Source organism: Hermetia illucens, chromosome 5, assembly GCF_905115235.1.
Source record: "Hermetia illucens chromosome 5, iHerIll2.2.curated.20191125, whole genome shotgun sequence".
Taxonomy (NCBI): Eukaryota; Metazoa; Arthropoda; class Insecta; order Diptera; family Stratiomyidae; genus Hermetia; species Hermetia illucens.
Window position 1 is genome coordinate 727236 of NC_051853.1, and position 24276 is coordinate 751511.

Genomic DNA, 24276 nt, shown 5'->3' on the forward strand with positions numbered 1-24276 from the left:
TCACGTTGTCCGGTAGGCGTAGCGTCAACACTCCATCGTACATAACTAGCCACAGCAAGGGACGCAGGACAAAACCCTGTGGCACTCCGCAAGTTGTCGGGAATATTTTTAGCCCATCGTCAGAGTCGCAGTAAAGTCTTCTCCCAAGGAGAAACTCGACCACAATGCGTACAATGTACTTCGGGGCTTGTATCTTGTCGAGTGCCTCGATGATTTTTTTCCATCTTGCACTATTGAACGCATTTTTTACGTCGAGGGTTATTACTGCACAGCATTTTCCTTCTTCTATTGCAGCCTGAGCCAAGCCAGTCAGCATGCTGATTGCGTCGACAGTTGATTTTGCCTTACGAAATCCGAATTGTTTGTCGGAAAGGCCTCCTTCCTTTTCCGCAACAGCGAGCAGTCTGTTATATATTACTCGTTCAAATAGCTTGCCAATGGTATTGACCAGACATATCGGCCTATATGAGGAGGGGCCACCCAATGGTTTACCTGCCTTCGGAATGAGTATTAGCTTTTGTACCTTCCATTGCTCGGGGAATTCTCCTTCCCTAAGGCATGCCGTGAAAACTTGGGCAAACATACCTGGTGCTGTCCTGGCGGCTACCTTCAGGGCAATGTTAGGGATTCCATCCGGTCCTGGAGTCTTTTTTTCAATCAATCTTTTTGCTGCGTCTAGAACCTCCTCATTTACCACTATCGGAACTTCATCGGGATTTAAATGTACTGCAGGCAGACTTGTACCATTCAGATCCACTGGGAATAGAGTGTTCACTATATTCTGCAACAACTCTGGGCAAGTAATCGGTGGGGAGCGCTCGCCTTTTAGTGATGACATCACCGACCTATATGCGCCACCCCATGGGTCAGAATCAGCTTCAGTACACATCCGCTTGAAATGTTCGGATTTGCTCCTTGCGATAGCTACTTGCAATTTTTTCCTCGCATTTTTATATTGCACGTGTAGCTCCTCGAACTCAGGTCGGTTTCTTCTGCGCTGGGAGCGTCTCCTAGCTTTGAGACACTTTTTCCGGCATTCCTCAATTTCGGAATTCCACCAAAAATTAGGATTTCGTCTTCGGAAAGTGCTACGTCGAGGCATAGCGGCATCGCATGCCCGCTGCAATTTTTCCGCGACCTGTGAAACTTTGTTTTGTGCGCTTCCCGATAGCAATGTATCTTCCAGAAGTACCTCCTTGAACATTTCTGCGTCGAATTTCTTAGTTACCCAGCTCATCGTTATTCGTGTTAATGGCTTCAAATTATTCCTTTGCGAGGTTTGAAAGATGATAGCCTGATGATCGCTGTGTGTGTACTCCTCGCTGACACGCCACTCCAAGTCTCTGATTAGGGTATCACTGACGAAGGTGAGGTCTGTCTGCCTGTCCGCCTGTCTGTCTGTCCGTCACACGCATTTTTCTCGGAGACGGTTATAGCGATTGACACCAAATTTGGTAGAAAGGTGCGAACTGTGAACGCTCACGCATACAGTAAATCACATCCTTTTACGTGGAATTTAAGGGGGGGTCCCCATACATGCAAAAGGGGGGTGTAAAATTTTTTTTCATCAAATATAGTCACGTCAGGTATCAAATTAAAGGTCTCGATTAGTACTTTTCACAGCTGATTTTAGTTTTGACATTCGTTGGAAGGGTGGGGAGCGCGGGGGGTTGAAAGTGATCACTTCTTTAAGGGGGCTATTCTCAGAAAATACCAAACCGAAAAATCTGAAAAAATCAGGAGGCTGCCACTATATGGTACCTGGGCTCCGAAATACCTTCCATGCCGATATCTGTTTAACTAAAGTTAATAATAGTATATTACTACAATTTTTTGTAATTGGTTAGAAACCCCCCTTAAGTTCATCCGAGTACCATGAAATTTTGAAGTAATATAGGCTATAGTATAGAGCATGATCCTACCAAGTTTTCGCACTATTGCTAACAAAGTTATAATACCTCAAATTTGTTGCTTCTTTGAAAATTGAAGACTATGAATGTCAATATCACCCGAAAGTGGATACTCTCACTTAATATATGGATATATTGCGTGCTACGTACTAAGAAATACACAAAACCTTTCGTACCTGAAGCGTCCAGCTTCCGGTTTCCCGACTTGTTTATATATGATGTTGGTTAAATTGTTGGCATTTTCTAATAATATTAAAGTCACAGTGTGAAGCGTATGAGGTTGACCATTATCAACACCGGGCTTTCCATCAAGTGATTTATTTATTCTCGTTTCTCACATCTTTTTCTTTTTCTGCAGCCTTCAGTTCACAAGCGGGGTCGGCTAGTGTTGATCGGTTTCGTCATTTTATTTTATCAATCAGTATGTAATCGCGAGACGTTTAAATCCCCATCCAGCGTATCAAGCCATCATTGTTTCGGCCGGCTGTTTGGTTGCTTACCATTACTTTCGATGTTCTGACCATTACTGGTTGTTGAATTCTCTTTAGCGTGAATTACGTGACCATACCATCGAAAACGCCTCTCTTGCAGTTTTTCCTCGATCGGTGCAAACCCATATCGGTCGCGGATATTCTCATTTCAGACGTAAGCAAAACGTGTCACGCCACCAGTGCAATGCAACATCTTCGTCCCCATTACCGCAAGACGCCGTTCATTGTCCTGTATAGTCGGCCAACACTCAGAACTATAGAGAGCGACAGACGGACGACATTGCAGTAAATTTTAGATGTGGGACCTGCGCTGATACGTCGATCACAAAGAACACCAGTTGGAAAATGCCACTTCATCCAGGTTGCATAAATGCGTGAAACAATTTCTTTACGCAGTTCTCCATTGGCTGAATTCTGGTAATGACAGTAACCTGCTCTTCGAGATATTTAAATCGCTCAGTTCTGGCAATGGCAGTAACCTGCCCAGAACTGAGCGATTTCAATATCTCGGGTCAATGTTATAAGCCAATGGAGAACGCTATGCTCCTCACATAAGGAAACACAAAACCTTTTATACCTGAAGCGTCAAGCTTCCGGTTTCCCGACTTGTTTTTTTTCGTTTGGCAAACTTGTTAGCACTGATGAAGGGAACAAGTGGTTCCCGAAATATCGGATTTTGCAAGAATATCCACACCAACGAAAAAGAAAAAAGAAGAAACAACAAATTTTTATTATTTCAATTATCATTGGAAACACGGCATAATTTCACTCATATTTTTGAAATTTTTCTGGTTTTACCTAAAACTTTAAGTTAAGCTTTTAATCTTTTGAATACGTATATCTTCCAGCTAATTATTCATATTGATATAATCTGCATCTTACATCTGTGGGTGAGAAGCATATAATTATAGTGTATAACTCCCCCTAACCACCACATGACTATATTCAGCGAAAAGAAAATTTATACCCCCTTCTTCAACTCAACACAGAACGGTATTATCCACTTCCAACCGAATTTCGCATCGCAAATTTTTGGGAAATGGGTGTGACAGATAAAGAGAGACCCAATACTGTGGTTCAATGAGTCCTTCAATCAGAGTATTAACCGAATACTTCGTCTCCTACATCTCTACATTGCATTTCTAAATCTAGGAAAAGCGTTTGAGCCTGTTCCATACAAACTCAGCTGGAATGCCTAGTGCCAAAAGAAATCGTGCAAGATCCGAAAGGCTAACATTCGAAGTACGGCAGGTATATGAAAATTGCTTCATGTCTCTGCCGGGGTTCATGAAGGAACTTCTCATCTCCCACTATTACGCGGGGTTTCCAAAATCCCCTACGCATAATATAGTTGAGTCCAAGCAACTTGCCCAAAAGTGGGACGGTCGCCCCACCCAGCACAGTCTGAGACTTTAATCTGCATCAACGCAACTTCATGCATCCCTTCGTGATCAATGCGACAACGGACGTTTCAAATTCAAAATTTACAGCAGTCTCGATCGCCCTATTGTAATATATGTTTCCTGCTGGTTTACTAGTAAAGACAATAGACACCTACTCGTGGTTATGGAAAAAAGACATTGTTTTGGATCAATGGCATACCGCATTATGATCACATCCATCGTGGAGAAATTGAAAGAAAGGCGCCTTGAACGTATGGTCATGATGCCCGCGCTGATCAGAACTCAGTAGCTAAAATTATATACGCTATACATCCAGGCGTAAGACCGATCAAAAACAATAGGTGATCTCGCTGCTGAATGGAATACCGCTACTCCATATATTACAGCTGCCATCCAGTAAAACCTGCTGTTATCGGCTTTGAAAATATAAGCGAAAGGCTATGCACTCTGCGTTTGCGAGGCAAGTTTAGAAATATAAGCCTCATAAATGTTCATGCCCCTACAGAGGAGACTGCAGAATCGGAGAAGGATACCTTCTACGAGGCAATTGAGCGGACCCTCGAAGCTTGTCCTAAGTATGACATCAAAATCATACTTGGATATTTCAACAGTCAAGTAGGGATGGACTGCGAATTATTCAGTTAGCAGTATCGCACGAAATGGTAGTTGGAACTACTTGGTTTGCGCGGAAAACGGTTCACAAATATACGTGGGCCTCTCCAGACGGGACCACTTTCAATCAAATTGACCACGTGCTGATTGAACGCCGCCACCTCACAGCCTTGATGAATGTCAGAACTTATAGGCGGGCCAATATAGACTCGGATCACTTTCTCGTTGGCATGGTACTCTGGACTCGAATAACAACACCATCTAGAATTCCCTCTGACAATCAGGTGAAAGTTAACACTGAATCCATCCACAGCACTGCCCTCCGCAACACCTACAAGGGGGAAATAGATGCCGCAATAACCGCAGCTAACAGATGTCCTGGAGATGAAGCAACAACAAATGATCTTCACAACCACCTGAAGAGCATTATCATTGATTCCATCATAATCATACTTGACCCCAGCCGCAAGTAAAGCCAGAACGGCTGGTTCGACGATGAATGTAAGCTAGTTACAGAACGCACGAATGCTGCATACCCAGTAATGTTGCATTCTCAAAAAACACGGGCACGCGCGGAAGCTTATCACGAACTCGAGCGTCGAGCGGGGAAGCGACTTCACAGACGGAAAAAAGAAGCCTGGGAGAACCAAAAAGTTTGTGAACTTGAAAAGTACAGGGAACAACGGCACCAGGTGCAGAACTTTTATCAACAAGCCAGCAGGATGAAGCCTTATACACCTCGATGCTCATCCTGCCGAGACAAAGGGGGAAATCTGATTTCCGACAGAATGGGCACATTAGAGCGATGGGGTGAGTATTTTGATGAACTGCTCAGCAGTCAAAATATCGGCGAGTTGGAGGTCCCATCAACTGACGACGACGGACAAATACTGCCACCACCAAGCATAGAAGAAAGAGTCCATGCAATTCATCAAGTTAAAAACCATAAATCGCCAGGAGCCGATGGTCAAACGAAAACAATGAAGATAGGAGGCTACAACTTTGAGACCGTTGACAATTTCTCCTATCTAGGGTCGAAGATCACAACCGATAACAGCTATGACGATGAAATACCCGCACGGTTGTTGGCAGCCAACAGAGCTTACAAAAACTGTTTCGCTCGAAACGTCTCACCATAGGGTCAAAGCTCTTACTGTGCAAGGCAATGAACTTGCCAGTCCTCATGTATTCCTCGTAGACTTGAGTTCTTAGCAAAAAAAACTGAGAACTCTTGGCCGCGTTCGAGCGAAAAATCCTCCGAAGAATATTTGGCCGCCTACATGAGTGTGGACGATTCCATTGTCTACATAACGGCGAAATCTATGAGCGATACCACGATCGTCTGTTAGTGGATAAAATCCGGCTCAACAGGTTGCGGTGGGCGGGTCACTTAATCCTTATGGATGAAGATGATCCAGCCCGGAAAGTCTATAAGGGCAATATCTATGGTAGAAAAAGAAAACGAGGCAGACCCTGCCTGAGATGGAACGATGGCGTAGGTAAGAACGCCTGACAGCTTTTAGGGATATCGAATTGGTGGACCTCGGCGCAAAACCGGGGTGTCTGGAGTTCCTTATTAAGGCAGGCCTAGACTGGATACTGGTTGTTGCGCCGTTGATGATGATGATGATAAGGAACATACTGTGGCATTATTGTTACTATTATGTAAGACAGCATAAAATCTCTGTATCTTATTAGTGTGATTAGAAGTTGAGAAACCGGAAGCTGGACTTTTCAACTATGGAAGGTTTTGTGCATTTTTTTAGAAAGCCAATTGAGTGTGCATTTGTCCCATTAATACCTAGCACGTAATATATTATGTGAAAATATCCACTTTCGCTTGATATTGACATTCAAAGTCTTTGGCTTTGCGAAGTAGGGAACTTTGAACTTTGACTTTATTAATAATAGTGCGATTTTCACCAAACTTGGTAGGATTATGCTCTATGTTATAGCTTACATACAGTATGATCTTAAGAGGAGTTTCGTAGACAATTATTAAAAATTTTAGTAATATATTATTATCAACATTGTTTAAATCGATATCGGTATGGAGCGTATTTGGGAGCCTAGGCACCATGTAGTGGCAGCCTCCTGATTTTCTTCAGATTTTTGAGTCGGGTAGTTTCTGAGAATGGGTCCATTAAAGAAATGATCAACAAACGTTAAAACTTAGACTGGCTTCGGAAAGTACTAACCGCCCCTTTCATTTCATATCCCATATGACTACATTTGGTTACATTTATTTTACAGAAAACCTTAAAAAGAATAGACTGTGCGCGTAGACCGGTAAAACTCGAGTTTTCGGTGCTGCGATCGATGGGAGATTCACGACGGATCACATAATATATCGATGCTTCTCCTATCTCAAATCTTTTCTTCTTTAGCATCAGCAGGATTTATCAATGGAGGCTGCTCCCTACGTTCACGGGGAATGGTGGAGGGGGGAGGCGGAGAAATGGAACAATTATTCCGCGAATAAAAGATTTATAAAATGAAACCAAAAAAAAAAAATTCACAAAAAGGGAAAAAAATACAAAGGACTAAGATAATAAAGAGAGGAGGAAAAGAAAATTGTGGAAATAATAATACGAATTTAGAAAATAAGGAAATGATAAATGAAAATGCGGAGAAACCTCACTATTCATTCAACGGCAACGCCATGCATACACCGTCTCTTTTGACTTTTGCGTTAATTATTAAAAAACCATTCTTGTAAATGGCCTGGACTTCTTGAGCCAAACCTAGCGTTTCATTGACGTTGCGACCAACAGGTGAAATGCTCTGATGTAACTTGTTATCTGAGGATGGCCGATGAAGATCAGGCCATGGAATGATACGCCGGGTTCTTCGTTAAAACAGTGTGCGCGAAATATTAGCAGGGAGTTGTTTACAAGCAGCTGGATGTTTGGAGTGCCTAGCAAAACTCTAACTTCAAGTATCAGCTATCTTCATCCTATTTTAAACCGACCTTTTTCCACACAACGAAAATCCCCGCAATGTCAGCTGTTCCTAGTACTACTTGTGTACAAAACGTTTCGCACTAACCTGAACCAAACGTTAAAAATGCATGTACTAACATGCACCATGATCAACCCTATAATGCACTGTTAAAACAATAACAAAAAGGAAAGGTTTATGTTCATTTTGAAATATTGGAGAGCTCCTACATTAAAATTGATAATATGTAAATAACTTTTGTTATTGTTTGCAATTAATATTTCGGAATAAATGAAGATTTTGGCTGTTTTATGATGTTGGCATGAAACGTAGGAGTTTGAAAAGAGGATACAGTCTGAGGGAAGCTAAATAGGAGGCAAGAACAAATCAATTTGCTTTTTGTCTTTGCCTCTGAGATTGCTGATTATCGTGGATGAGAAGCCTTCGATTGGCGTCATTTTCCGGGACCAACGAGAGTCCACCTGCAATTTTTTTCATGATATCGATTTCGAAAAGGTGAAAACCGAAGAACTAACTAAAGATCAATCCGGCACTCTACCATAATTAAATACCTATATGTATTATCTGCCTTGAATATCTATGTATATGATCCACATAACACCCACCTTTTTTTTTTTTTTTTAATGGATGGAGGTGGAAATCTTAGAAAGACGCTGCTGCGCCAGGTTGCAGCAGTGTGTGGGATTCACACCCACTAAAACCACCCCCACTCTTCCGCCGCTCCCCGCGGGACCACCGTGAAGTATTACTTCGCGGGGGAGGCTCTGGTTCGCTATACCAGCTCGTCCATGTCACGTCTCCGTCACGCCGCCTTCCGAGCTCGATCCAACTCCAGGAGTTTTGTCTGCACCACGGCTACTGCCTCATTTACCGCCATGCAGTTTTCCTCCGACTTCAACATCTCTTCCACCAGGTTGGAGGGCTCAATGTCCGCCTCTAAGATGCTGTTCAACCTCCTTTTCTGCTACAGAAATCTGGGACAATGGAACATTACGTGCTCCGGGTCCTCGAGTGTAGCACCGCATTCAGGACAGTTGGGAGACTCGTCCAACTCGAAGCGATGCAAGTACTTCCTATAGCCACCGTGTCCCGTAAGGAACTGTGTCAGGTGGTAATTCAATTCTCCGTGCTTTCGGTTGACCCATTTCTCGATACATGGGATCAATGTATGGGTCCACCTGCCCTTGTCGAAGTTATCCCATCGTTGTTGCCACTTGCTTCCGGTTTACTGTCTTCTTTGATTTAGTTAGGAAATTCGGCATTGACAAAAATCAACTTCACTGTTTTACGTTAAACTACCTCAACATTGGCATATAAAAGAGTTTTTCAATGCTTAGGTCTTAACATTCTATTGGTTGAAACTACCACTGCCTCAAGGTTCTGCTCTTGTAGTAAGCGTTAATTAGCCTCTAAAAGTACCATTTATACATTACCGGGCATATTGGAAATCTTCCCTAGAAAGAGTCATCCTTGTACATTCTATTCTGTCTATACGCTGTAAGGAAGGATTTGGAGCTACATGAAATAATGCCACGCTACAGACTAAGTGGGGAATTTTTAACGAGCGATTCGGAAGAATTCTCTCCCCGATCATCACCGGCGATATTAATTAAAATAATTGAATTGTATTCACGGTGATTTATTTAAAGTTACTTGAAGAACTGTTAAGTCCATCACTTCCAGTGCAGATTCCAAATCAGTCCCTTGCGCTACGTGCTTTCTCCTCCAAAATAGGACTCCATTATCCACATCTAAGCTATTGTAGTGTATTCCTACATAGGGAATTTCATACTTCCGAAGCCATGGCAAGAGTGCCTCCAGAGTATTTCTTGTTGACACTATTGAAAGCTACAATGTCGTTAGAATTCCCTTACCCTCTCATCCCACCTAGTATTCACCCCCGGCAAATAACAGCAAACAGTTATTTTTCCCCTAAAGCGAAATGTGACAGCTATAAATTTCATTTGGCATACTTCTTCATGACTTGTTCCTCTTTCGAACTTGCAGCTTCAAGCTGAGAAGCGATACGGAAGTACAAAAGCATTCGACAACGGAAAATCGAGTGTGTGACCTCGAATCTAACGCTCATATATGTATATAATTTTTTGATAGGCTCATTGTTGATACCAACAGGCGGCAAAATTCAATGGAATGCCAAACCAAGTGCGGAATATAAATCAGCACTCCCCAGTCCCTAACTTCTCAGTCTGCTGTGTCTCAAAGTCGATGTATGGCTCCGTTTAGCTTTTATTATTCTCATGACAACCTATCCTCGCAACGATCTTCCTCCATGCTTAATGCTAGAAGTAGGTACACCTCCAAGCGAGAACGAATAGATGGTCCGAAACTACTTAGTATTCCTTTGGCTCTTTAGCGTCGGGTTCTATGCGCTTTTTCTTTTCAATGATACTCTCATGCTCCTTGTATTTACACAGTGCTGGAAGTCACAAAGCCGTCATGTTGCTTTTCACAAGTCCCCGCCTCTCCTCCTTCGTCATCTGAAGGGTCTAACCAAATGTAACACTCAGCAAATATCTGATTACTGTCAAAGTAACGAAAGACTTGCTTTTATATACTATAGATGCCAATGAAGGAATCATGGAATCAAAACGAGTCAGTATTCAAAATGCCCTACTGCATGTTTCTCTTGAGTTGGCATAGAATTGGCTCTCGTTCAGTTTTGAGTTATAGAGACAAGTATGCAAATAGCAATGGAATATAAAGCAGGGGTCAGCAGCAGTAAGGCTACTACGTACTCCTCAAAGGCTACGTCTTCCTTGCCAGAATTGAAAACCAAAACAGAATGCTACGGGAGAAGGATTATAACTATATTTACAAAAATATATAGATAACTGCTTATTGTGTCTAGCAAGGTGATAATGATGACCATCTAGGATGTCGCCCGATTGTATATTGTCACTATGGGCTAGGCTATAAAATGGTTGTTTTACCTTCCAATCTATCTAGACAGAAATGCCAATTAACCGTAGGACTAAAGATACTCAATATTCTCAAAATAAAAGAACAATCTGCCAACTTCAACGTTGAAAAGTAGAATTCGTGATGCGTGTGAAAAATTTCGATAAACATTATAAAGGGTTGCAAATGTTAGACCGACAGTACCCAGGTCAGGGGGAGATATACAAGATGCAGTGAATAAAGCAACACAAAACCACGAAATTTATGCCACCCTGGACTTTTACATTCCACTATCTTCCCTTTTGTCCGATGGAAATCATGATCCACTCTCGCGCTTCCAGTACGGTTTAATACTATTCATATGGTTTGCACCATTTCGGTATAGCACCAAATTCTTTTCATACATATGTACACATATAACCACATAGGTACATGTAAGGATGCATGCACAACATATACAAAGTTCTGTGGTTAAGTGCAGCCAACTAACATCTGTTTCACTCCATTTTACATTTATGGGATTTTAGTCGAGACTTAGCTTCCCTCTCTAGACTCTTTGATAAACTGTTTTGTGGGCATATAAAACACCCTCGAGAACTTTAATTCAAATTTTTACCGACTCACAGTAGAAAAACATAGAATGTTTGAGAAGAGGGCTAGAATTCCTGCTCCAGTGGCTTCAATGGGATTTGGTGTTGGCAAACTTCATTTTTTGTTGTTCCGGTCTTTCTCCTTTGCCTTGGAGGCACAATGGAATAAAATGTTTAAAGTATGGTATCGAATGATATCTGTCATAGAGTTTTGTAATATGCTTAAATTTTGCTTAGACTCCATTCCGCTCCACTCTCCAGAAGGCCGTCTAGTAACATAGCAGGATAAAAACTGCTGTTGATTGCATGTGGTAAGATAAAATCGCTAAATCCATATTATAATGATTCAATCTGCTTTTTTTACAAATCCGGCAAATTAAGCTCAAATCGCTCCCTATCCCCCTCTAAAAGTGTAGAAAATACTGATACCTGAGTCTACCAGCAGCATTATTTCCCTTACATAATTAAAGAAAATATGGCGGCAGACAACTAACAGGAAGCCACCGTAAAAGTCTTAGCACGGCTTAAAATGTTGCTTCTTGACAGCAGTTTGACAGAGCAAGCGGAGAAAAACAGCACAAAATGCCCGATTCGCAATATAAGCACATTCCTTGAGAGATATTTTAGAATCTGCCCGTTTGACGATCCATTAAAAAATTGAACTTTGTCGAGCATTCATCGTGAATTCATAATTTGGAGCCAATCAAATTAAATACATTCTTGTGAAAGTGTTTCGAGATTTGCCTCCGGAGCAGCAGAATTGGTTGCTGATGAATGGCGTGGTGTATTGGTACAATCGAAATTGATTTGTAATGCATTGAATAGTAGAGTAATGTTGTACAGTTGAGCTTTGTATACGTTGTAAACGTTGACATAGGACCCCCGACATTCGCCATTAGCCGATTCAAGGCCGAGAATCCAGAGAAGCTCATCTTCGAGTCGAGCATTAAACCAAGGTATTTAATCGCTGGTTTTGACTCTACAATCAACTCGCCGATCGATATGGGACGCAGGGTCGGGATTCTCCTTCTGGTCAGGATGACTACTTCGGTTTTTTCCAGCGCAAGGTTGAAACCGTGAGCAGTCATCCATCCGCTTATCCGTCGCATCAATATGCCAAGTCTGCTTTGCGCCTGTTCAACAGTGCGTCCGGCAACAAGTGCCGCAACGTCGTCTGCATAATCGATCAGGCACGACTCTTCGGGCATATCGAGTCTCAGCAGACTATCGTAGAAAGTCTTCCAGAGGCCCGGCCCTAGGATGGATCCCTGTGCTATTCCCGATGTGATTTCCATCCTCCTTTGGCCCTCTAGCGCCTCATAGAGCAGGGAGCGGTCTTTCAGATAATCCCTCAATACCCGCAAGAGATAGCTTGGCACGTGAAAGGAGCTCTCTAGTGTGCCTAGCATATCTGTCCATCTTACGGAATTGAAGGCATTTCTGACATCAAACGTTATGAGGAGCACTATCCGTCGAGATCGGCGGCTGTGTGCCCCGGCTCGATTAAACGAATCTACGACCTCCATAACAGCATCCACTGTAGATTTCCCTGTTCTAAACCCGAACTGCCTTGCGGATAAGTCCCGGGCAGCACGGATCGCTTCAGCGAGTCTACCCCTGATGAGCTTCTCGAGCACTTTTCCGGCCGTGTTAAGCATACCCAACGGTCGGTATGCAGACGGGAGCTACGGGTCTCCTTTACCCTTACTGATCAACGCGAGTCTGGCCACTTTCCAGTGACAAGAAAAAATGCCCTCCTTCAAGCACGCGTTGAACACTCCAAGCAGCAATTCTGACCGTTGGCGGAACACCAGTTTGTAAACTTCCGCCGGGATGCCATCAGGACATGGCGCCATCCTGTTTTTCATAGTGAGAACCACTTCTTCGAGCTCTCTCATTGTGAAAAGGGGGCAATCCACGGCGCTTTCCGCGCTATTTACATCAACCCGTACAAGGTGTCTAGGGAACAATGCCCGCACAATGCGGTCCATCTGGTCGATGCTCAGTATGCAGGGCTTCCGCAGAGCCCCGATTTTCCAGGTGACAAGCTTATAGCCATGTGATTTAAAGTTAAAAGTAGTGTTGAATAGTTTTCGAACGTCGTCCATCTGTCTGTTTGTTACAACAGATTTACTTTCACAGAATATGGTCATGTGGAGTATCAAATAAAAAAGCTTGATTAATACTTTTCGGAACTGATCTTATTTTTATTTCTGATATTGGGTGAGACATAGGGGAGTCCGTTCTCAAAATATATACTCCAAAAAGTGAAACAGGTTTTGTTTTCAGAACCTATCCAACCGAAAAATCTCAAAAAGAAACCACAGTGGGGCACCTATATGAAATCTATGCCTCAAGATACATCCCGCTCCGATATTTGCACAAATATAGTTAATAATAGTATATTACCATATTCTATAAATTTACCGGGAAGCTCCCTTTAACTTCATCCCAAACATATTTCTGCAAAGTTTGAAGGCAATCCAGCTATCATTAACAAAGTTATAGAAAGCCAAAATTTCGCATTTAAGGAAAATTTTTTGCACCCTAAGACGTGAAAGCGCCCAAGGCCAAGGGGACGGCTTTGTCTGGATTAGGTGTTCAGGGATAACGTTTTTTAGTGTCTACCTTATGCCGGACTTTCGTCGGAGGCGTGATGCTTTTGTGAGGACACTATCTTAAGCACGGATGGGCGGATCCTGGTCGGAGGTGACTTCAATGCTAGGGCACTTGAATGGGGCATGCCTCACACAGATTCCAGAGGGAAACGAATTCTGGAAATGGCGGCGAGAACAGGACTGGTAGTTCTAAACACCGGATCCACCCCAACGTTCCGGCGCCCGGGCTGCGAAGGAAGCATTCCAGACGTAACCTTCGCGTCGGAATCACTGGTGTCGCTGGTGGACGGGTGGCGAGTTCTGGAAGACTTCTCGGCAAGTGACCACCAATACATTGCTTTCGAAGTGGTGGACACAAACTCTCGGTGTGCGCCGCCCCAGCGATCTTTCTGTGCATGGAACGTCGCGAAAGTGAACACCGGGAAGTTTGTCCAAACTCTGGGAACAGGTGGGGCCACGCTGGAGGGTACTCCTGGGGGCGGTGGCGCCGCAACTGACACTGTCGTAAATTCAGTTATGAACCTGATAACGACGGTCTGCGGAGCCTCCATGCCCAGGAAGACATCGAGGCGCGGCAAACCTTCCATGTATTGGTGGACAGTGAAAATCGCAAAGCTCCGGAAGGAGTGTCACAGGATCCGCCGCTTAACACAACGTTTAGGCGACCGGGGGGGGTCATTTACCATAATGATGGAGTACAAATCAGCCAAAAGGAGACTACGCAGCGCAATAAACAAGAGCAAAGCCCGCTGCTGGTAAGATCTGGTCGACTAGGTGTATGGGGATCCGTGGGGACTCGGTTACAAACTGGTAACCCGAAAAATCGGGGCTCTGCGGAAACCCTGTTCACTTAACGCCGAGCAGGTGGACCGCATTGTAAGGGCACTCTTCCCTGCGCACCCCGTATGGGATGGTGACGTCGGCGCGAAGAGCGCAGAGGACTGTCCACTTTTCTCTATAAAAGAGTTGGAACAGGCAGTCTTCTCTATGAAAAACAAGAAGGCGCCAGGACCCGATGGTATTCCAGCAGAGGTGTACAAACTTGTATTCCAACACCGGCCAGACCTACTGCTCGGCACATTCAACGCTTGCCTGAAAGAGGCCATGTTCCCTGCTCGTTGCAAAGTTGCGAGGCTTGCACTGATCCCTAAAGGGAAAGGCGACCCCGAGTTGCCGTCTTCATACCGCCCACTATGTATGCTTGACACTGCTGGGAAAGTGCTCGAAAAGCTCATCAGAAGTAGACTCGCTGAAGCGATACGCGCTGCCGGAGATTTATCTCCCCGGCAGTTTGGTTTTAGAGCAGGGAGATGGACAATTGATGCTGTCATGCAAGTCGTGGACGCCATTCGACGAGCAGAGGCACATAGCCGCCGAACTCGACAGGTGGTGCTCCTCGTAACACTTGACGTCAGAAACGCCTTCAATTCCATAAGATGGAAAGACATTCTAGGCACAATAGACAATACCTTCAACGTGCCGAACTATCTCTTACGGATTTTGAGGGACTATCTGAGGAACCGTTCCATGCTCTATGAAACACTAGAGGGTCAAAGGTGGATGGAGGTCAAGTCGGGGGTAGCACAGGGATCCATCCTAGGGCCGGACCTCTGGAACGCCATCTATGACAGTCTGCTTAAACTCGACAATACAGAACAGTCGCGCCTGGTCGGCTACGCAGATGATGTCGCAGCGCTTGTTGCTGGACGCACTGTCGAACAAGCGCAAAGCAGACTCGGCATATTGATGCGACGGGTAAGCGGATGGATGACTACTCGTGGTTTCAACCTTGCACTGGAAAAAACCGAAGTAGTCATCCTGCCTAAAAAGAGAATTCCTCCCATATCGTTCGGCGAGTCGATCATCGAGTCAAAATCAGCGGTAAAGTACCTCGGGTTGACTCTTGACTCAAAATGAGCTTTTCTAAGTAAATCCAAGCAGCAGCGAACAAGGCTGCGGCTGGAGTTTTGGCGTTAAGTAGGCTAATGACAAACATTGGGGGTCCTACGTCTAGTAGGTGACGTCTCCTGATGAGCTCAACGCAGTGTGTCCTGCTCTACGGCACAGAGGTATGGGCTGGCGCTCTTAAAAAGGAGGTATATTGTAAATGCCTCGCGCAAGTACAGAGACGAGGAGCTTTACGGGTGGCGTCTGCATACCGCACTGTCTCTGAACCGGCCGTGATGGTGATCGCGGGAGTTATCCCTTCTTGCTAGGGAGCGTCAGGCCATATACAAGCGCAAGGGAGATGAGCCAAGGGAGGTGGTTGCTCGCGAAGAACTGCAACACACTCTAGACCAGTGGCAGCTCTCTTGGCAAAATGAAACTAGAGGCAGATGGACTGCGCGGCTCATCGGCAACTTAGGTGCGTGGCTGAATCGGAAGCATGGTGAGACTAACTATTTCCTTACCCAATTTTTAAGTGGGCATGGATTTTTTCAGTCTTGCCTGCACAAGATTGGAAAGGCGCGTTCTCTGGATTGTGTATTTTGCAATGGAGTTGTGGACGACGCCCACCACACTCCTGCAAGTGAAGATCAACTCTTAAAGAGGATTAGTCTTAGAGACCGCTTCAGGACGGCTGCGGACATTAGAAGGCATTTTGTTGGACTTGGAGGAACACCACTTTCTACAAGGACTGTACGATGAAGGCTCCAACAGGCTGAGATATGTGCACACCGGCCCGCTAACAAACCGCGCTTGACCGCTCGAATGAAACGGAAACACCTTGAGTAGGCTTAAGAGCACAAAAGTTAGACTGTTGATGATTGGAAGAATGTGATCTTTTCAGATGAAACGTTCAATATTTCTTGCAATGATGGAATGCAGTATGTGCGTAGAAGAACCGGAGAGCGTTATATCGACAAGTGTATCAAGCAATCCAGTGAGCAGTTTTTTTGGAGATGGGTTTATAAATTGCCCTGTATTTCAATAACCTACTATGCGATCGGAGTATAAAAATTACTATGCACGCTCAAGATATTAGTAAATCTATGGTGAAAAAATTCGTATTTGTATCTTTACCCAGTTCTTCACAAAAAATTTCTAAAAACAACCAAAAAAAACACCCTTCACACTGGATGACCTCCTTAAGTACAGATATCAATGCTAATGTACTATTTCTGATGCTTCCAGCTTCCGGTTTCCCATTTGTTCTATTTTTACTACAATAGAAAAACGGAAGCCCAAGTAACCCAAAGAAATCAAAATGAGCAAATAAAATCCTGCTCATTTTATTATTCACGACATTTTTGATAATTCATATTCCACATGCAGTCGGAAAACCAACATCATCTTAATTAAACTTCAACTTTATCACACACACTCAAGATAACGAACAAACCATGTTCGTGTGCGAATTCTTTACGTCCTCTTTATGGGTATTATCTATGCATGCAGAATCAGCTTAGATGGTAAGTTGTCGTTTGTATAATGTTCAGCTCCTGTTATGTGCTGAACTACCCGGGGAGCCGGAATCGGAACCACACTCGACCCAGCAACAAACAGGGGAATGAATATATATGTAATTAACATAGCAAAGGAATTACCTTAATTAAATATAAAACTAACCTTTGTTCTGACTTAAATTGAAATTGTTCGGACTGTAAGGGCGTCCTCCTTAGCTACGTGAAGTACCACCATTGTATCATAAAGTAAATCTTATTGAGATGTTGTGAGCCGTCTCGGAGTAGAATCCCGAAAACTAGGTCTTAAATTATGAAAATTATTGTCAGGACATTTACAAAAGTAGGAGTTATGTTCATTAAATGAAGAGAAGCGAAAATAAAAAGTTTTTTTACTAGTCAGTTCTAAGGATGCTACTCCCGCCTTAGAGCACCTCCATTTAAAAAGTCCAGCCAACCAAACCACTGAGAATTTACAAGTACAAACTTCCTTCTTATTCTCAACTGATTGCTGGTCCTGAGTACACTCATGAGCTTCTTTGCAATGAAGGATTTCTGGTTTATGTTAATTTAGCATATTTTTGATGCTATCGACAGTAAAAGAATAAATGATATGTTCAAAGTTAATAAAATTTAAATCTATTATTATTATTCTGTTAAGGGAAAGTCGCACCGCGTCCTTGAAGAACTATTGTGCCCCTTTTACTGGTTATAGTGTACCTGTTGATCATAGTATCTCAAGCAGGCCTGTAACCGTTAGGAACTTTAGTATGTTCCCCACTTCCAGATGTTTCCGCTTTGCATCTGGTATTAAGTGTTCTCCCAGATGTATCGACCTACTTTGCACAAGTGCCGGACACTGTCCCAAGACGTGCATAGACGTTTCGTCCTCCTCCTCACAGAACCTGCAGGCAGTGTCCATAGATATCCCTAGCTTCCCTAGGTGATAATTCAGCCGACAATGACCAGTGAGAATTCCCACTATGATTCGGAGGTTCTTTTTGGTGAGGTTTAAGCAATCCTTTGTACGCATGGGTTCGTATCCCCCAATAAGCACCCTGGACTACTCCATCCCTGGTAGGCCCGCCCAATATAATTCCCTCAACCGTTTTTTTTCGTTTCTTAGATTCATAGCCATGAAACCGTTTCCGATTCCACAGAAGGGTTCTGGCGCGTGTAAAGGCATCCCTGCTCCCTTCTTGGCTAGTTCATCCGCTGCCTCATTGCCTTCCAACCCAGCATGGCCTGGAACCCAAAGTATCCAGATCTTGTTGGACGAGCCGAGTGTATTCAGTCTCTCATGGCATTCCCATATCAGTTTAGAGTTCACCTAGTTGGACCTAAGTGCCTTAATCGCTGCTTGGCTATCGGTGAGAATAGCTATGTTCTGCCCCCTGTAGTTCCTTTGCAGATTAAAGGAGGCACATTTGTCTATGGCGTAAATTTCCGCCTGGAATATGCTAATGTACCTGCCCATTGGCTCAAAGTACATTTTCCTTGGACCAATGACACCGGCACCCGCTCCCTCTGCTGTGAGGGATCCGTCAGTGTACCAAGTAATCAGTTGCTGGTTTAAGCCGTATGTCGCAGCCACGCTCTCCCAGTTTGCCTTGTTAATCCAACGTGTTTCAAACTTCTTATCGAAGTGAAACCTTGTCGTCATATTGTCCCTCGGTATCAGTAATTCGGGATACCGCCTAGAAAGGATATCAATCTTCCTTCGATTTAGGCAGCTCCCCGCCTCACTCATACTACCGGCCATCCTGAATATTGATCTCCTTGCCTGCATCTGTATGTGCAGATGGAGAGGGGTTAATCCCAGAAGGACCTCCAGGGATGCCATTGGGCATGTCCTTATTGCCCCACTGATGCACACGCAAGCCAGCCTTTGGAGCTTATGTAATTCCCTTTCTTGTGTGCTGAGTTGGGTACTTTCTGCCCAGATTACCGCTCCATAGGTAATCGTTGGCCTTACTATTGCAGTATATATCCAAAGTAGTATCTTCGGGCTGCAACCCCATTTTTTTCCTGCTATGGATCTGCAAGTCATCAGAGCCCTCGTGGCTTTCCGATAAGTGTTTCCGACATGTGTCTTCCAGAGTAATTTTTGGTCTAGCGTGATTCCCAAACATTGAACCTCTGTTTCTCGTTTCACCTCCATATCATGTAATGTTATGGCTTTCAGGTGATCCAGCTTACGCCTCCTAGTGAATGGTACTATGGTGGTTTTGGTTGGGTTGATCCGCAGTCCCACCTTCCTGCACCAGGCACTAGTAACCCTTAATACAGTTTGGATTCTATCACATAGGGTATCTTCATATTTGCCCCTACAGATTACAACAATGTCGTCCGCGTAGCCCTGGACTTGTATTCCAATATTAGTTAACGCATCCAGGAGTTCATCTACTACCATACTCCACATCCGTGGCGATAGTACTCCACCCTGTGGACAGCCTTGAGTGGTGTTCATGATAATAGAATTTGTACCTGTTTGTACCTCTATTTGTCTGCTTTCTAGCATTTTGCCCATCCAGAGTGCCAGGGTGTTTTCCACTCCTTTGCGGCTCAGGGCATCCTGTATCTCTGTGTGCGATGTGTTGTCGAATGCTCCTTCGATATCCAAAAACGCGCACAGTGCAATTTCTTTTGTTTCTATGGCGTCCCGTAGTACCTCTGTCAGCTGATACAGAGCAGTTTCAGTTGACCGTCCTGCCCGGTAAGCGTGTTGACAATGATGTAGGGGATTACGCTTTAGAACGTTAGTTCTAATATAGTTGTCTATGACCTTCTCCACCGTTTTGAGTACGAACGATGTTAGGCAGATTGGTCTGAAAGATTTAGGGTGAAAAGAATCCTTTTTACCCGCTTTCGGAATAAAGACCACTTTTGCCTGTCTCCATGCCCTTGGTATGTAACCCAGTGCTATGCTCCCCCTTACCACCCTCAGAAGAGACTCTAAGATAATTCCTAGGCCTCACTGGATAAGTACTGGCAAAATGCCATCTACTCCGGGAGATTTCATTGGTTGAAAAGTTCCCACTGCCCATCTTAGCCTAGCTTCTGAGCATACCTCTTTTGCTAGTTTCCAGCTCTCTTTCCTTCCCCTTTTATTCGTTGTTGGGGTGTCAGGCAGATTGTTGTCGCTTGCCGCCGAGGGGTAGGTCCCCGGCAAATGAGTTCTGAGAAGCAGGTGTACCCTGTCCTCCTCATTCTCGATGAATGTCCCATCTTCCTTTTTCAAGCAGACAGAGGATATTCCCCCGTCTTTGGCTACAGCCTTGTTGCTTCTGTGATCTGTTCAATCCCTTCACAGAATTCCCTAAAGCTGTTCCGTTTCACTTCCCTGATCGCGTTGCTATACGTAGTCAGTGCATTTTTATACCTCCGCCAGTCCCCGGTTTGTTTTGCCCGGTTAAAGAGTTTTCGTACCTCCGTTCTCATTCTGGCTAGGTTCTTGTTCCACCATGGTACATCCCTTGATGACTTGACTGCCTTGGCCGGACAGCTGGTCTCATATGCGTCAATGACGATTGTGTTGAGGTTTTCCACCACTGTTTCTAATTCCAATTCCCTCGTGATGTCACCGCCCCCTTGAAGGTGGCCAATGTTGTTGCTCAGGTGCGTTGTGTAGGATTCCCAAATCCGTTCTCTTGGGATTCCTTATTATTCTGTTTATTTCGGAGTTACCCTCAATGTCGAATCTGATTATCCTGTGATCAGACATTGAGGGTTCATCCGACACCCTCCAATTCCTGACCATCCCGTTCATTAGGATATTTCCTAGAGTTATATCTAGTACCTCTTGTCTGGTGCTGGTCACAAATGTTAGCGTTGGTATCGCAGCCAAGAAGAAGTGGTAACGCCCTCTCCTCGCAATACTCCGTCAGCTTTGCGACTTGTTCCGGTGGAGCCCGGGTCACGTCTCCTGGGAAGTATCCCGATGCTACAACTGCCTCTCGAGTGCTCCTCCCGCCTTCCAATGAGACTTGGATAGCCACAAGGTCCCCGGCTAAGAACTCTGAAAGACATATGTATTTTAAATTACGTTTGAGAATTATGCAAGCTCTTGGTTTTTCACAAGAGGAGTCCCAAATTACCTGCATGTCTTCTCCTTGCAGACCGCGAATCTGCCCCCGGTACACCCAGGGCTCCTGAGCCAGCACTATTCCAATGTTCTCCATGGAATTTGCCCTTGCAATCATTGCAGATGCAGCTCTTGCATGGTGGAGGTTTATCTGGGCTATCTTAGTGCTGGCCATTGGCTCCGTTATTGTTTGGAGCTCTTCTCCACTGTCGGAGTGTCCCCTTCCTCCGCCGACATGGCGCTTTCCTGCGCGTCGCTGTCCACCCCGAGCGCTAGGAGTCCTAGGTCTAGGTCGTCCAGCTTCTGCTCTTCACTGGGCAGCAGGTCTATTTCCCTGGTTGATGCAGTTCTTTCCGCCTCTATGGCTTCCGCGACTTCTTCAGGGACCTCGGTAAGTTTTACACCCGATGCCTCCTCCGAGGTCTCTTTCCTTGGCTTTTCCTTGTGCACATGCACGGGTATGTTGCCAAATCGGTAGTTGATATGACAACTCCGACGTTTAATTGCCTCCAGGGATCGGTAATCTACCCCGGTCGTGAGGAGTTTACCCTTTCCCTCCACCTTAGTTCTGAAGACTCTCCATAGTCGAGTATGGAGATCTTCATTCTGAGCAATCAGGAGTCTCATAAGGTCTTCCGTTTCTATTGCCGCGGCCTTTGGCAGAAAAACTGTCACCATGTGGGCTCCTGGTATATCATCCCAAGCACATGTTGGCAGTTCTACCCCTTCCCAGCCTGGCAATCTCTGCTGCTCCCCGCTTTCTCGGCTCCGGTAGAGATGGCTTAGGTCTGTCCTGAGCCTTCTTAAGGGCCTCTTCTGGTTTCAGGCCTTCCTTCAGGTACCATTTAACCCCGGCGCAACTGAGACCTGTCTCCTTCCTGACGTCTGTTATATTTATCTCAGACGTGCTTTTGCTGGTCCCTGCTCTTTGAGCAGTGGTGTTCGTTGGCTGTTGTCCACGCACTATACCAATGCTCACCTTGGATCCACTGCTTGACGTCCCAACTTCTCCCTTCTTGGGTGTAGTCACCTGGCTCTCAGTAATTCGGAGACGTGCCTCCGCCTGATTAACCAGTTTTGGTGCGGTACGGGGCCCCGCTTTTTTGGTTTTTGTTTTCTTTTCTAGTTTTGTACTCATTGGATTCCCACGAGTATGGGGGTTAAGAGGTCCACCGTGCCATAGCCCCCGTAGCACGGTAAGGTCTAACTTACTCACTGAGGCGGCCAGGTATCAGTGAGGCTCCGTTCGAATACAGTCAGTTACCCCCGACTGCAAACTATCCAATGGGCACGGTTCGCATGACACCCTGGATTGGGGGAGGTGTTTTTCGACTCCCTAGTCTAGATCCGTAGCGTTTTGTTAATAGTCGGGTCACCTCGCAATGGGTGTGGCTATCACCACTCACTAACGGTCTTGGTAGACGAGAGGCTTGGCCCCTGAAAAGTCACACACCCTTCCAGAGGAGAGACAACTCATCCTTAGAGAGAGATAGGTTGACCTCAGGGAACTATGTTCCGCATCAGTCTATCCTGCAGTGCACTGCTTGACCCCTTGAAGTACTCTGGCTTGAGAGGAGATACAACGGAGAACTAGGTCGTCATACGACTAGACATGGACAAACTATTTGGAATGCGGAAGTGGCAGTGGATAGATCACACTAAGAAAGCCATATATAGGAGTAGCAACTCCAACGGCAAAGAGGCACGGAATCTCACCGTACACCTTTTTTCTGGTAAGGACGAGGTAAGCAGGAAGTAGTCGCGATTGATGTCGCTAAAAAGGTTTTCTTGTGTGTATTTTTGCATCTTATCCCAGCAGGAAACGAATGCATCCGAACGATTGATCTTGGATGAATCTACTTATTTCTTCCTCACTTCCTAGGAGAGCAAACATGGATCTATTGTCGAGAATGTTGCACGTATTTGCTTCCACCAAGCTTCCTATGGAGGAATTTTTAAGCATCATTCGCTCAGTGATTCCATTAAGGTCCATTACTATTAATCCAAAATCAATCTATTTTTTTAATTAATTTTTTAATTTAATATTGCCTCCATCAAAATATAAGCGAAGTTTTGGCTTTTTTCCACCAACGTACACATTTTCAAACCACCACTGTTCTATTTCATCCAAACCAAATTCAGAGTTTATGCTACCACTTTCTCCCTTTTGTTTCGCACTTTTGTGCAACACACGGCGAAACCACTGCTGTTGACATTAATTCAAAAAGAGTTTGCAGGAATGTAATTAAGATTGATGTTGAAGGATTGTCAGTTTCATTGATGGTAGTAGCAAGAGTAGCGCTCATACAATTACATTGTTCAGAATGCTATATGATGTCCTCGAGGCACAATCATTTGATGGACTATGAATGAAGACAATATGGCCTTAAAAAATCACCAATACCGTATATAAAAACTAGGAAATGTTTATGATTAGGGTCGCTATAAGGAGACATATGGAGTTTTGCGTTTCGCATGTTCACTAGCTGTTAAGATTTTCCACAAAGAACAAATATAAATTAATTCATCTCAAATAAGTGAGTGTAAAATAAAAGAGAGCACAAAACGCATACCCGTGGATAAAAAGTGGCTATGAAAAGGACATTCCGAGAATAAACCAAACGTGGAGGAGGAGAAAAGAAATTTTTTTTGTACAGAACTTCAATACAGAACCGGCAGTAGTGTGTCAGTAATAGGGAATCTGACTAGTCTTGCATGGTCCAGTAGAAACATCCTCAACAAGATAGCGTTAACCTTCGGTAGTCGTGTGAATTCCTCAGGGGAGAAGTGATGTATTCACCAAAACAGCGTGTAAGTTTGAGCTGCCGTGCGGTGTAGCGATATGGACAAAAAGACGACGTGAATTAATTCTGAACCAAAATTCATTGGCAACAAAATCTCTTTCAAGAATTTCCAAAAATATAAATAAGATAATAACAGCGGGGGCAGGTATAACATCTTGCACCAGCGATTTGTCGAGCATTTCCCGCAATTCGCAAACATGACTGTGCAGCAAGTCGTATACCAGTACCGCTTTATAACTCACAGGAACACAATCCCGACCATCATCAGGGAGCGTGTTCGACTTAAGGTCATCGCGGTAACTGATGCGCGAGAGTCGATGGGAGCAGATGCGGTAGCATCAACAACACCACGCCACACTGTGGGCAATAGTGTCAGTACTCACCGAAGCACTCTTCTTCACCGTTAAACTGAAGTCTCCGCTGAGGTTCGGAATGAATTCCAAAGAGCGTGTATAGAATTTTCGGAAATGGATACTTAAC